Source organism: Puma concolor, chromosome E1, assembly GCF_028749965.1.
Source record: "Puma concolor isolate L17-30 chromosome E1, mPumCon1.1.hap2, whole genome shotgun sequence".
NCBI classification, from domain to species: Eukaryota; Metazoa; Chordata; class Mammalia; order Carnivora; family Felidae; genus Puma; species Puma concolor.
Window position 1 is genome coordinate 36339879 of NC_141680.1, and position 15021 is coordinate 36354899.

Consider the following 15021-nt stretch of genomic DNA (forward strand, 5'->3'; position numbering starts at 1 on the left):
GTGATCTGAAAAAGCCCTGGCTCCAGCCCTCTCTGCTTCCGTGACTCTGGCTCTTTGGCCTTGGTCTGTTGTCTGTACAAATACCAACCATACCCACCTGCCTGCACACCCAGGGTTTTGCCCAGTCCCCCGGGAGGCCCAGATGTTTTAATTTCTTAAAATGTCCAATTTATCAGGACGACAGTCCTCGACTTTATGTCCCAGCAGAACACTGGCTCCCAGCCACAGACAAAAAGTACTTGTGATTTGATCTGAGTTGAGGCCCAAAGGAAAGGCAGGCAGAGCACCAAGCCCCTGCCTTAGGGCACCAGCAACTTCCTGTAGGAGCTGCAGCTCTGCCCCCGCCCCCCCCCCCCCCCCCGCCAGGCTGGGGGGTACGGCCAGGCTCACCCGTGAGCTTGTTCCAGAAATTGCTTCCTTCTTCCTCTCCCCTCAGAAGTGTCCTGTTCTATTGGAGTATTTGGAAAAACAGATATCGGGTGATTCTGTTCCTTCCATCGGGAACAGCTGCTTGAGAGGAGCTCAAGCCCATCTGGATTCAGACACATCTGTTTTCCAGGAGCAGAAAGCTTCATTCATTCTTAGCTGGTTCTTAGCAGCACATGGTGACCCGCCAGCAGGCGTGATCACCCCAGGCTCAGCCCATTACTCTGTACTTTTTGATTCATGGATACTGGAAGCTTAGGGTACTTTGAACTTACTGCTACCTTAAGAGTGTAAAGGGGATATTTCGTCTCCCACTCACTCGGTCAGGCTATCTTGTCACACACACACACACACACACACACACACACACACAAGCCCCAACCCTTCAGATGTTACCGTGACTAGCCTGCATTTGCGTAACATCTAATAGCACTTTCTGAAGGTGTTTACTCATAAAAGTAAATGAGGTGATCCAGAGGCCTGGCTGGCCCTGGGAGGGGCCCTTTGCCCATTGGTAAACAGGTCCAGCTGACAGAAGTAAAGGCTTCGGGTCTTCACTGAGGCTGTAACCAGACGACTCCACCCTCGAGGCCACTGCAGGCGTGTTGAGAGAAGAACCAGATCTCAAGCCAGACCTGGGTGTGAATTCTGGGTCTACTGCTGCCTAATTTTGTGACCTTTCACTAGTCACTTACCCATTCTGTTTCTTTATTTCATTATTATTATTTTTTTAATGTTTATTTGTTTTTGAGAGACAGAGAATGAGCAGGGGAGGAACAGAGAGAGAGGGAGACACAGAATCCGAAGCAGGCTCCAGGCTCTGAGCTGTCAGCACAGAGCCCAATGCGGGGCGCAAACCCACGAGCCGTGAGATCGTGTCCTGAGCCGAAGTCAGACACCCAACTGACTGAGCCACTCAGGTGCCCCAATGCAGCGTATTATTTCCAGTCCAGCAGTGTTCTAGACGTTGTCTGTCCTAAAAGAAGTGGGTTAGGAAGCACAGGTAACATGGGCCTACATCGGACCTTTCGGTGAATACCTTTCTCTGTTGCTCTGCCCTCCCCAATTTAAGGACAAGGGGTGTTCCATGAAAATTCAACAGCGGAGGAGACCCATATTCTCTTTCGCATCGAAGAGTTCATTTCATCCTGTGCAGGCACCCTGAGGGACAGATCGAAGCATGAAAACCGTGGTAAGGTTGACATTTGGATGCCACCGAAACATACTTATTCCCAGTATCTGTTGCTTTATGGGAAGAATGAAATTCCCAGTTCCCGCATATACACGGGTTGGGAGCAGACATACAGAATTAAACAAAATATTAACATCAGATGCACGACATCAGATGCACATCTGTTAGGATTTTTGCAGGACGATTCCAGTGCAGACATACCCAAAGAGAGTGGGGCAGTCTTTCAAAGACTTGAATTTCCTCATCCGGAGTATTGTAAATAATGATACCTCATTCACAGCATTGCTGGAGATTAAGTGAGATAATGTAAAGTACCACTAACAGACCAGCATTTGTATCCTTCGCCCACTGAGGCCTCAGCTTCTTTCCCTGTTGGCCTTTTTCATGGAGCATGCTTCCCCTTACCTTTGGCTAGCCCGGGTGAGGGACAGGTCCCAGAGCGAACTTTCAGCTGCTGCCTTTTGCCACCTGTTGTTGGCCTGTTCTGCTTCTGTGGACAGAGGCTTTTTATTTTGTAGGCAGTCTACATGTCTGTCTTGGGGAGGTTACCTGGGACTGTAAATAGGGAAACAGGAGCAAGTTTGACTTTTTTATTTTATTTTTTTTAACTTTTTAAATTATTTTAGAGAGAGAGAGAGCAAGCGGGGGAGAGGGAGAGAGAAAATCCCCAGCAGGCTCCATGCTGTCAGCACAGAGCCTGACACGGGACTCGATCCCACAACTCTGGGATCATGACCTGAGCCGGAATCAAGAGTCGGATGCTCAACGGCCTGAGCCACCCAGGCACCCCAGAAGTTTGGTTTGTCTTTAACCAGAAAAGACGCCACTGCTTAGTGGCATCTCCAGCATTTGCCCTTCCTAGAGGAGCCTGGCAGAAACTGGGCAGATGCCTCCGCGCAGCTGGGTTGATCTAGAGACCCAGTCTTGGGCTTTGCCCAACTGAGGGTTTATCAGACCATTCTGCCCCATATTGAGGCCCTGTTTCTGGGGCCCCGGGGACAGCCCTCTCTTCCAAAGACCCCTCTGGTGTGATACGACGTGAGCCCAAAGTCAGCATCTCAAAAACCAAGTCGCAATACAAAATTGTTCATTCTAGCCCCTCTCTGCCCTTTGATCCATTAAAAGTCATCTCCTGCCTTGGGCCCTCAGTTTTCCTTTAAGAGCCGTGGCTTGGCTTGGATGAACTCCAAGGCTTCTTCCAAGGTGACACCTCTCTAGGGGCAAGTCATCTGCACCACGTGCAGTTTCAGTTATGAGGATGAGTAGTAGCCTTCAGGCCCCGCCAGACCCTTGATGGAGGGAATTCCTATAACCTGTACCACCAGGTACAAACCAGCCGCTTCATTTGATGCACCAGTTTGTCTCTGAGGCGTCAAGGCATTACTTCTGTGAGTGGGAGGAGTATTGTCTTAACTAAGAAGACAGGGACACCTGAGGGGCTCAGTCGGTTGGGCGTCTGACTTTGGCTCGGGTCTTGTGGCTCCTGAGTTCGAGCCCCATGTCGGGCTCTGTGCTCACGGCCCAGAGCCTGGAGCCTGCTTCCGATTCTGTCTGGGTCTCTCTGCCTCCCCACCCCCCCCACCACCACACACACCCTGTGTGTGTGTGTCTCTCAAATATAAGTAAACACTTAAAAAATTATTTTTTTAAATAAAAAGAAGACAGAAATTGTTGAGTTCTCTGGGTGCCGTGCTTCCCTGGAGTGTCTATCTTTTCCTTCTTGAACCTGGGAAGAGACTACTTTAGGATGGCAGGTGAGCCTTCAGAGAGATTCTCCATGGGGCCTCTCTGGCATCACCTGGGAGAAAAGGAGAAGTGGGCGTTGACAATTAGGTCCTTGGCTTCCCAGTACGCCCCCCCCCACACCCCCACCCCCGCCCAGAGCAGAAAAGGGGTGGGGGCATGGGAAATGAACTTGTTCTGGAAAGCTGCCTTGAAAGAGAGGCTGGGCTCTGCTCCCTTCCGAACACAAGGTGGCATCACATTGGTATTAGCCTCGCGTGTGTCAGCACCCAGAGAAAGACTGCCAGCCCCTCATCCCAGGCCAACCCAGACCAAGGAAGGTGCCTACTGGGGGGGTCACCTTGTACAGATAAGGTAAACACTTCCCGTTCCTAACAAGCATGCTGAGGCCCAGAGTGGCTGTTAACGCCGATAGCAGAGATCTGACTAGAACTCTCGACCCTTAGTTCAGTGCTCTTTCTACGAGGCTGCCTCTTGATTCTCAACAGCCCTGAGTTGCTCTTTCATTCACCGGGGTCAAGGAAAACCCCTTTTCTCAGCCTCCCCACCAAGGCAGCCCACAGCCTGGGGACCCGAAGGGAAGGCAAGGTGGGCCCACCGCTGAGGTGAGCGGGGGGGGTTCATACGGGCGAGAGGAACATTGGCCCAAGGGATTAAAGAAGGGGGTTTTTGAAAGCATCCACACCACTGATGGTTGGCCTTTGAAGTCACAGAGGAATTTCTGCTGTGGCCACCTATGAATAAGGCTAAAGGAAATGTCACGGAGTCAGCTTAGGGAGCTGCTTCAATAGAAACTTCAGCCAAGGCCAATAATAAATGGGAGTTACATAACTCAGCAGGTCACAGCACTAACTAAGCCCTTTATAGGCCATCAATCCACATTTGTTTCCTGGATTTTATAACTGCTGCTGAAAAGGAGCGGTGGGGGTGAGGATTAGAGGAAGAGGGCTGTGTGGCTGGACTCCGACTCCAAGCCCACACCACTGCTGGGGTTGGCCCTTGGGCATCCAGACGAGGGACCTTGTGCCGGGGAACCCGGACTCTCCCCGTCTCAGACTGCTCTGAGGAGCCACCAGCTTCAGGTGGCCCTCAGTTTTCTGTCACATGACAGGGTTGGGCAAGATGAATTCTAGGATCCCTTTCCACCCCACGGTTCTAAACATCAGGAGAAAGAGGGTAGGAATCGGGACCGCCTAGGGCCGCTCCCACCCGCACCACCACCACCAAAGGTGGTTGCAAGAAGCTGTTGGGTCCTCTTGGTGGCCAAGGGGGAGAGTGAGACTTGAAGCTTAATGGGGGCAGGCCCAAGGAGGAGATGAGGCCAGCCTGGGTGGGCTGGGAGCCAGGTCCCTTGCTGCAGCCTCCGCCATGGCCTGTAGGTGCTCTAGACCAGAGGGCCCCCCATGCACGCGTGTGTGCGTGCACACACACACACACACGGGTCTGGAGGACAGTGGTATCTCGCGACAGCATTTGCCATCCTCAGGCCTGGGGAGTTCGATGCCTGAGAGTGTTCAGGGTTGCTCCAGGGCCCTCGTCAGGTGGTTATGAATGTCCCAAACCACAGCCAACAGACTCCATAGGTGGCTTCTGCCCCTCACCCCACTGGGGTCAGGAAGACCACTCCTAATCACCTGCATGCTGTTCAGATCTCCTCCGTCCTTGCCCAGCCTCCTGCACAAAGCTGCAGCAGAGAAGGCCCAGTGCAAAGCCGGAGGAAGGGCCTGGGAGCCACGCTTGGTGGGGGCGGGAGGACGGCAGAAGCCTTGTGGCTGTGGAGAATGGCGGGAAAGCTGGATGCGAAAGCTGGATGCGAGTGCGAACAGCCAGAGGGATGAGGGTTCTCGAAGCAGCCACCAGGCTGCCCGGCCCTTCTTAGGGGCCAGAGCCCAGAACTTTCCTGATGGGAGCACACCTTGGGCAGGACGCCCCTGGCCAGCCAAGGAGCCCTCACAGAAGATGTCGGAGGTGGGATGGTCCACAGCCTCAGCGCCCCTGGGAAGGCAGGAGCATGGGGCTCTTGGGAGGAGGTGGGCAGTTTCCCAGGCGTGCCAGCAGCAGAGCAAAACTACAGAAGAAAAGGGAAAAGTCGGGGTGCCCCACCATCAGCAAGGAATTTCCAACTTAAGACAAAAACGTTTCCTCAGAGACGAGACTCCTGTGGCAGGAGAGTGCTCCTACCTGGAGAATGGTCCAGACCCTTTCGTGAGGCCCTTTCACTGGTACTCAGCCTGTCTGAAGTCCTTGGGTCTGGTCTCCGCCCTTCCTCAGTGCTTGCCCCCCCCACCCCCCCACCCCCGGGCTGCTTCCTGTTCAGGAACAGCTGCAAGTCTGGGCTTGTCCCTCTGGTCAGCTGGGCTTCCAGACAGATATCCCAGCCTGACACCTTTGCTGGGGTTTGGAAGGTGGTGGTGCCCTGTCTGCCCTCGACACCCACTCCCTCCTCGCACCACATTGAACAGGTGCCTTAAGCTGAGACCCAGAGGTGGGGGGAAGGGGAGGGGTGGTTGTGGTTTGAATCCCCTGGATCCCCCAGTCTCAGCAAGAGGCCCCCAGAAAGGCCACAGGGTCCCACTCTTTCAACTGGCCTGACCCACCCTCCTCGAATGCAATCCCATAGGCTATTCTACCTGAGTCAGGTAGACCAGCAAAGCAGAGCTCTGGCCAGGGGGTAAGGGTTCTGATCCGGGCACCCCGGCCCCGTCTCAGGGGAGACGGCAGCGCCTTATTTGGGAACAGTTTTTGTAGCGAAGACACTTGACCCCACGGCCGCCGAGGCTGAAGGAAGGGCAGGTGCCAGCTGAAGTGAGCTGGCCAGCTCCTGGCCTCAGTTCCACACCACCTTCAAAGGTCTTCTTGGTCATCCCCCTGCCTCTGCCCAGGGCTCCTCCGACACAAATCCTCCTCTCCGCCTGGGGTCTTCCTGCTGAGTCTGAGGATTTTTTCCTCTGGTCCTCTCCCCTCTCTCTGCCCCCCAAGTGCAAGTGAAGGGGGCGGGTGGATGGATCACAAAGAGACCGAGGGAGACCCAAGGCTTGAGAGCAGAAACGGTGAGTGCCCAGGTTCCAACACAATTCACATGCCAGGAGGGCGGGCTCCTCCTTCCATGGCCTGCTTTTTCTTTGTTGAAAGGCTTAAGTGAGCACCGGATGGACTGTTCTAGAAACTCCGCCCCAGGCAGGGTAGAGCAGAAACACCAAAAGCATTGCGGAAAATTCTCCTGTGACGGTGAGAGGGTGGTCGGGATGTGTGCCCATCCCACCTCTGCCCACCTGGGCACAGCTAGGGTGTCCCAGGCCAAGAAAAGGCCTTGGGACAGGAAGGTCCTTTTCAAACACAGGGCAGGAGGTGGGCCTGGCCCCGGGTCCTACGTTTGCATTGCTTTCCTCAACCCTCGAGGCAGTGGTGAGGCAGGGGCTTCCCCAGCGGACAGAGGACTCCGAGACCAGGGTCTCTCTCCCCGGACACGAGGGGCAGGAGGAGACTCTCTTGTGCGACCTCTCTGTATTTAGCGGCCTCCTGACCTCTACCCACCAAATGCCAGTAGCACATGCTGTTGTGAGAACCAAAAATGTCTCCTGGCATTGCCAGATGTCTCAGGAGCAGACGCGCACCCGCTGGAGAACGACTGTCTTACCCAGCAGGCGTCCAGAGATTCTGGGACAGGCCCACATTTGAATCTGGATGGTCTGCCGCCTCTTTGGGGGTAAAAGTCCCCCTTGAAAATCTCTCCCCAGAAGAAGGCTCCCACCTTCAGTTTCAAGTTTATGGGCTCCAGGGGCTCATTCATGGAGTGACTGTTAAGAGTATCTGCCTCCAGAGAAAGCGGGTCTGGATGGAAAGCCGGCTGAGTCAGCCGGCCCACTTCCCTTGGGGGGGGTGCCTGCTGTGAGGGCCCCTTGGGGACCCCTTGGGGGTGAGTGTGAGCTGGGAGAGAGACGTGAGGGCGGGGCAGTGGGAGGCGCCCCCTCCCCCCCCAACCCCGTGTGGCCACGCCCCTGCATGTCCAGCAGCCCTAAGGGTGGGCAACCTCCCTCACCAGCTCGCAGATGGGTCGCCCTGACTCATGACCACTGGTTGCGACCTGGCGTTGTCTCATTCCAGAAGATCCCTGCTATGACTGAGTGACCTCAACACTTACCCAGGTGGATCTGCCCCTAAAGGCCAGTGGATGGGACCAGTGGACTCAGGAGGTGGCCTTTGGTTCTGGGTTCTGGAATGCGATGACGGAGGCAGTGGTGGGGAAGCTTGTAGACTCCAGGAACTTCCGCTCCCCCTGCTCTGCCGCATGCTGTAAAGACACCTGGAACGCAACACCAGATGCTAGTTCTCATTCCAGCTCTCTGGCCTCGGGTTCATGGTCTGTGAAATGGAGGTGTTGGACTGAAGGAAGGTCTCTGACAGCTGACGTGCACTGAGCATGTCCTATGTGGCAGGGTATTTACGTCCATCCTATCATATAACTCATGCAACGCTCTAGGAGGCAGGCACTGTGATTACTATCCTCATCTTACAGCTGAGGATGCTGAGCTCAGAGAAGTTCAGTACCTCGCCCAAGGCCACACAGCCAGTCAGTGGAGGGGGCTGGGCCCGTACCCAGGTCTGGCCCAGCGTCATTGCTGAGGGCAGCCGTCACTCAGGTAAGAGGCCGGCTGACTGGGTAGTGGCCATGAGTATCAAGGATGGAAGAGGGAACACAGAGCGAGGAGGGGCCGGACCAGGCACCCAGCCCAGTGCTGGCAGGAGTGGAAGATGACTCCTGGGTTTGGAGCCCGAGGGACAGGAGGGCGGTGGTGCTATTAATAGACAGGAGAGTCAGGAGGAGGGGCAGGTTTAAGGCGAGATGATAGTGCATTCTCAGACACGTTGATGCTCATGTGCTCATAGTGGGACATTCAGGGCGAGATCCAGTATAATTAGGAAAGTTCAACGCGTACAAAAGTACCTCCAAACACCAGCAACCCCTCCCCCCCCCCCCCTTACCAAAATCGAACCCCCAGAGCCCTCGGCTGCCAGCCCCGGGCTGAGGCTGCCCAGCGGGGTCTGCCCGAGCCCAAGTTCAAGTCCCACACTGACCGCTGGGGGTCACCACTGCTGCACAGAGGGAGGTGCGGCGGGCGGGCGTGCCACAGGGTCCACCTAGGGGAACGCAGCGGGGCAGAGGGGGCAGAGGTTTCGCCTTGTTTTAGGCGTGGGAGGGGAGGCTCACAAGACTCTGAGCTGCTGCTTGTCCCCAGGTTCCCAGGCATCTGGCAACACCACGGGAATTTCCGATTTACCTCCCGTCAAGTTCTGGGGACCTTAGAGCCCGAAGAGGAGAGGGAGCGGAGGAACCCCCTTCCCTGAGGGCGCCGGGAGCGCCACGGGCCCAGCCGGTGGGGGGACACCGTGTCCAGGGCGCTGGGGGCCGGCGACCTCGGGCAGCTGAGCCGGGAGCAGGAGCCCAGCTGTTCCCAATCTCGAGTCTCCCCTGACATTTGCGTCAGCAGCTCTGCCCTTTGACCTTTAATTCCCGGGAGTGGAGGGTGGAGGCAGCTTTGGCGATCAGGACTAATTATTTGCAATTCGATTCAACCAGCAGTTTATTGGGGTTTGGCCTGGACGCCTGATCTCCTCTCCGCCCCCCCCCCCGCCCCCCCAGTTTATAGCCTTGGCCTCCTTCGGAAGCTGGAAAGAACACAGGGCAGGGGTGGTTCCACCTGGGACACACCCCGGTTCCTCTTGTCTCCCGCTCCTGGGAGGGGCCTGTGGGCAATGACGCTTATAAAAGTGCTTTGAGACCCCCGGACAGAGGACGTGTCCCCATGGACACACCCAGCTCTGCCCGGTGCCCCCCGGGGCCGGCCTCCGGCTCCACTCCGGGCTTGCTGGGACACGTCCCAGGGTGGGTTGGCCAGGCCTGGAGGCGCTGGCCTCCCAGCCGCCTGTGAGTGGGTGCAGGGCTAGGAGGGGGCAGACGCCGCCCCAGCCACGGGACTGCCCAGGTCCCGGGTCTCCTGTCGGTGTCCGATGTCCCTCTATATTTGTCCTCTCCAAGGGGCAGGCAGCCAGCCGGCCCTATGACGTCTCCTCCGGGCCTGGGCTATTTTGGAGCCGGCCTTGGGGGGCTGGGGGAGGCAGGGGTGAGCGGTAAGGGAATGTTTCCTCCCAGCTCCAGGTCAGAGAAGAGGCTGAGGGCGTGTGGCACGGGGAACCGGCCCTGTGGCCTTTCTCAGAATTCCCTGTGCGGCTACTCAGATGTTCCTTCTGCTAGGGTTTCCTGGGGATGCCTGGGCTCCGGGGCTGTGAGGGCTGTCTGGGCAGGAACCCCAACCTCTTCTCCGCTCTCGGGGTTTTTCCAGCCATTGAGACATCGTCCCTCAGGGAAAACACAACTCCCTCCACTCCGGGTCTCACCTAGGACCAGAGCTAGCCCAGTGGCTCCCATCCGTCAGATTTCTCAGGACACTGACATTTCCAGAAAACAACCTAGGATCTGACACGGTCACCAGGTTTGTATTTTGCTGAGTTAGGGACATTAAAAGAAAATGTCAAAGGAAAGGTCCTTTTAAATACACACATGCACACGCACGCACACAGATGAAAATATATAGTACAAGTGAAAGGGCCTTGCTTCACATCGAGTGGGTCTGGCTCTGTGAAAACCTCACTATGTTGTCCTTATTTTTCTCATTTTGCCACAAACAGATGAGAACATGGCAACAGCTGGCAGTGGGCACCCGGTCCGTGGGCTCACATTCCAGGAACCACTGGGCCCTTGCAGTCCCCACCTGGGCCCAAGGACCAAGGTCAGCAGGGAACCCCCTCCCCCCACCACTACCCTCTCCCGCTCCCATGCAGCACTTTGCTGCTTTCCGTCCTCCCCCCACCCCCAGCCCCAGTGTTCGCTGGAAGGGAGGCTGAGGACTGGTCTTGACACAGCTCTCAGGCTGTCTGGTCACTGTGCTGGTCACTGGTGCGGCCTGGCTGTCCCCATGCCCCTTTGAATCCCATCTGGACAGAGCCTCAGGCACCCGGAACATCGGCCACGTTCCGGCCTGTGATCTGAGACTAGTCCCAAAAGCTCCCTCCCTGAGCGTCCGTCCGTTCCTTGTTCTGTAAAATGGGTATACTGACTCCTCGTGAGGATTGAGTGAGAGAGTGTTTGTGAAAGTATTTTGTGGACTATAAAGCTTGGGCAGGGGTGGTTATTATTATTATGAGAAACTAGTAAATGGCTGAAGAAAGAGCGCCCCAAAAGCTGATCTCAGCTTCTGGGCACAAAGACAGTGCTCGCACCCACCCCCGTGTCTGTGATCTCGGGGCCCCTCCAACCCCACAAAGGAGCCAAGCAAGTCTGATCCCTGTGAGTCAAGGCCACCTGGTCTATACCAAGGTCTTCTGCTTGAAATAGGGCCTGACCTCTGGCCTGTGCTCAGAGAAAGGGTCTGCCACTGGCAAAGGCTTCCATTTACTCGTGGTGGCCCCCCTGCGTGGTTATGGGTGTTGTCACCCCCTCAATTGTGGACAAGTGTGTGGAAAGCCTCCCCAAGAAGGAGGCCCTTTGGGGGGGATAAGGAGCCTTGGGTCTGAGGACTCCGGGAAGGTCCCATCCCTGAACTTCAAGGTATCCACAAAGGAGCCGACGTGAAGGACTCCCTGTCCCCCATCATCCTCTGTTTCTGGGGCAGAGACTAGGAAATACAACCCGTGTTCCCAGGCCATTTCCACCACTTCCTCTGGCATGTGGCTTCAGACACGTCCCTTTGCCTGTCTGAGCCTCAGTTTCCTCATCCGCAAAATAGGAATAAGAGTCCCTAACTCACGGGGGTTGCTGTAAGTGTCTATGGGATTATGCATGAACGCCCCTGGAGGGGGCTCGCTCAAGAGGTCCCCCTCCCACCTTCCCACGAGGCCTTGGCGTAGCCACAGCTCCCCCCCGCTCAAAACAACCAAAGTGTCCCCAGGAAGCGTGGGCCTGTGGCTGAGCTGCCTCCTCCACCCAGTAGAGGATCCCCGGGAGGTTTCCTCGTCCCAGCCAGGCCCCGGCTCCCCACCGCCCCTTCCCCCCAGCTGCTCTGCAGCCAGTTGTCATGAAGTCATTGCCACCTTCCCCAGACTGCAGCACACCCCCCCCCACCTCCGCCCCCGTGCTGACATCCCATTTGGCAAAGAGGTTGGAAAAGCCGCTGACTCTTCCAGACCCTGAGTTCATGGACTGGTCAGGGCCTGTCAGCCACAGGCTGACCATGTGGGCAGAGGGGGTTTACAGAGCGAGGGAGAGGCCCCTCCAGGCTTTCACTCCCTGCCTCAAGCCAACCCCAGCTTCTGAGACACTCCTCCACTCCTCCAACACAACACACACACGCACACACACGCACACACACACACACCTCCACGTACATACCTGGACCTAGGTACGTGTGACTTGCCCACCCCACCCCCCCCGCACACTTGTATACACACTCTCCCCTTTCTGCTCCCACGGAAACCGTCCTACACACACACACACCGAGATACCCACTCCCTCTCCATGTATAGAGTCTTTTACTCAGCCACTTACCCACAAAAGCACACTCTGAACCCACGTGTGGCTGCACGCACACATGCGTGTGCCCACACGGCATCTCCTGACACACTGCTTGGGTTCCCGGCCACCACAAGCCGCTCAGAGCTGGCCATTCCTGACTTTCACCCCCGGCCTGTGCCCTTGGGCCCCTTCCAGCCGAGAGGAACACTCACAGACGGAGCCGGACTCGGAGTGGAGAGTCTCTGTGTCCCTAGACCAGGACCCCAGGCAGCCAGAGCCGAAACGGCTCATCCCAGCTGACCCCCCTCAATCTTATTTGTGGAAACTGTGGCCCAGAGAGGGCAAGGGGATGGTCAAGCCACACAGCCGAAGTCCTTCCAAGTATTTCAAAATGCCTGAGAGCAGGGTGGAAAAGGAAGGAAGCACCCAGGCTCCTCCCTCCCTCACCGCCAGCCCCCACAGACCTCCTGACTCAGTTCTTCCCTTCCCTGGGCAGAACCAGCCCCACGGCAGAACCATTCCTCCAGGATGACTGCCAAGACCGGGTGTTGTGCGAGACGTTCGCCCTCTGCCCTGGGTGCGGGTCACTCGAAGCTGCACAGGGGGAGGGGACCCACTGTTGAGCCCTCTTGTCCCCTGCCTCAGTTTCCCTCCTCGGGACTCAAGACCCGCAACAGCTGCCTGGACTGTGGCTCCAGGCACTGCCTTTGTGCCCTAGACCATCAGCTCCACAGGGGGAAGCATTTCTGCCTGGAACTGCGCCTGGCACCTAGCAGGTGCTCAGCAAAACTGTATCGCATGAATGGATAGGCCCTCCCCACCCCAGCCTCCTTTGTCATAATCAGGGGGCCTGGTGCCCAGCTGCTTCCCATCGGCCAGCAGTGGGGGATCTGCCATGGGTGGCCGTGTCACCTTGGGCCAGTCACTTGCTCCCCAGAGCCTCGGTTGCACGGAGGAACGAGGGGCCACTGCTGCGGGGGCGTGCAGTTTATCTTAGGTGATTCCAGGGACTGTGTGGGGGGAGGGGGTCCAGTCTCGGGGCTGCCTCCTTCCCACTAAAGGAGGGAGCCCTCTGAGCAGACAAGGCTGGGGAGCCCCCTCTTATAAACAAAACTGCCACCCAGAGCAGACCAACATTTTCAACCTGGGAAGTTGACCACGGGACGAGAGTAGTTCTGAGTATTTCTCACACCTTTCCCCCAAACGCACCCACCTCTCCCAACTCACACGTGGCGGGTTCACCTGAGGGAGCCACGGGGCACCAGCTCCGGCCAACATCCTGCTTCCTGCAGGGCCCGGGGCGGGCACACAGGGGTGTTTGTTCATAATGGGCGGCAGGAGATGCTAATCGCTGCGGCTCGCCGGGCCCCAGCTGAAGGTCAGGAGGTAAGGCGACCCGTGGTTATAAATAACCGTGCCTGGCCCGGCCCCAGAGGGCAGTGCTTCATCTGCGCCCCTCACCGGGTCACCCTCCTCGGTCCCTGACTGTGGCAACCTAGCCTCCCAAAGCCCCAACCCGCGGGGATCTTTGGGGGCGAGGCGCAAGGTCACATGGGGCCCCTGGGCTGCCCTTGCCCGCGAGTGGAGGAGACGCAGGTGTTCTCTGCTGGGGGTGGGGCGGGAGGCACCAAGGCGAACACAGCCTCACCCAAAGGCCCAAGGTGCAGAGAGGCCGTGGACGTAATCCGGGGACCCACGCAGCCCATACCCCTGCACTCTGACCTCCCACGCCAAGCCTGTCCCCCAAGCCCTGCCTCCCAGCTCATGGCTTGTGACAGCTGGTGGCAGGGCCGCCCAGGGTAAGGCAGCCAGGGAGGGATAGCCCCAGGCCCGCTTCTAGGGCCTAAACTGTAACGGTGGCATTTACCTTGGGAATTGACCCCAGAGCTCCCGGCATCCTTGAGGCTTCACGGAGCCAGAATCCCCAGTCTGGAGCTTGGGGAGTCTCAGAAATGGGGGCGGGGGGAGAGAAAGTCTGGTGGCACCAATGAGGGGCAAGCACAGCACAGGCACGGTAGACATCTGCCCACCACCTCCCTTTGCACAGAAAAAACAGGTGGGGTTAACCTGCTCCAGGGTGCATGTCTTTTTCTTCTCCTTAATTTTTTTCTTATTGGAGTTAAATATACATATAGAAGATTACATACGGAAAATCGCATAAGTCGGAAGTGTACAAGCTCAGCATTCCCCGGGGAACCGGTACGCAGAAGCCCCCTCGGGACGCCCTCGCCACCCCCAGAGGGACCTGTCTCCCGACTCCCAACCCCACCTCAAGATTATGTTGGTGACATTCACCCATATATATAGGGCATTTGCTCTCATTACCGGTAGCTTGCCTCCATGTGACTTAACATTTTCCCCTGTTCTACTGTTGATGGACATTTGGGTAGGTTCCAGTTCCTGGCTGTCATGAATAGTGTCACTGTGAATATTCTAGTTCCTGTCTTCGTGACTCTATGGACACATTTCTGTCGGGTACATACTTATGAGGGGGGCCCGGGGCGTGCATCTGTCTGTCTGTTCGGCTTCGGATGATACAGGAAGAGTTCCTTTTTAAATTTTTTTTTTCAACGTTTTTATTTATTTTTGGGACAGAGAGAGACAGAGCATGAACGGGGGAGGGTCAGAGAGAGAGGGAGACACAGAATCTGAAACAGGCTCCAGGCTCTGAGCTGTCAGCACAGAGCCCGACGTGGGGCTCGAATTCACGGACCGTGAGATCATGACCTGAGCCGAAGTCGGACACTTAACCGACTGAGCCACCCAGGTGCTCCTTAATCGACATTTTAATAAAAGAATGATTTTGCAAGGTAAAGTTTTTGTTTTTTATTAAAAAACTTTTTCTAATGTTTATTTATTTTGAGAGAGAGAGAGAGAGAGCAAGCAGGGGAGGGGCAGAGAGAGAGAAGGAGACAGAATCCGAAGCAGGCTTTGCACCACCAGCACAGAGCCCAATTCGGGGCTCAAACTCACAAACCACGAGATCATGACCTGAGCTGAAGCCAAGGGTCAGACACTTAACCAACTGAGCTACTCTGGCGCCCCGTAGTTTCATTTCAAAAAGTGAGGGGCGTACATGATTTTTTAAAATAGGAAAATACAGGGGCACCTGGGTGGCTCAGCTGGTTAAGCGTCCGACTCTCAATTTCGG

The 15021-nt window shown here is 56.5% G+C and overlaps 1 long non-coding RNA gene across 1 annotated transcript; it reads right to left on the reverse strand.

Annotated features, from left to right (window-relative positions):
• Window positions 1-1124: 1124 nt before the first annotated feature.
• LOC147574265 (uncharacterized) lies at window positions 1125-13358 on the reverse strand. Its single transcript, XR_015244067.1, has 4 exons — window positions 13098-13358; window positions 7503-7664; window positions 2024-2173; window positions 1125-1587 (listed from the first exon to the last, which is right to left on the reverse strand). It is a non-coding gene; the product is annotated as an uncharacterized LOC147574265 (long non-coding RNA).
• Window positions 13359-15021: the final 1663 nt, after the last annotated feature.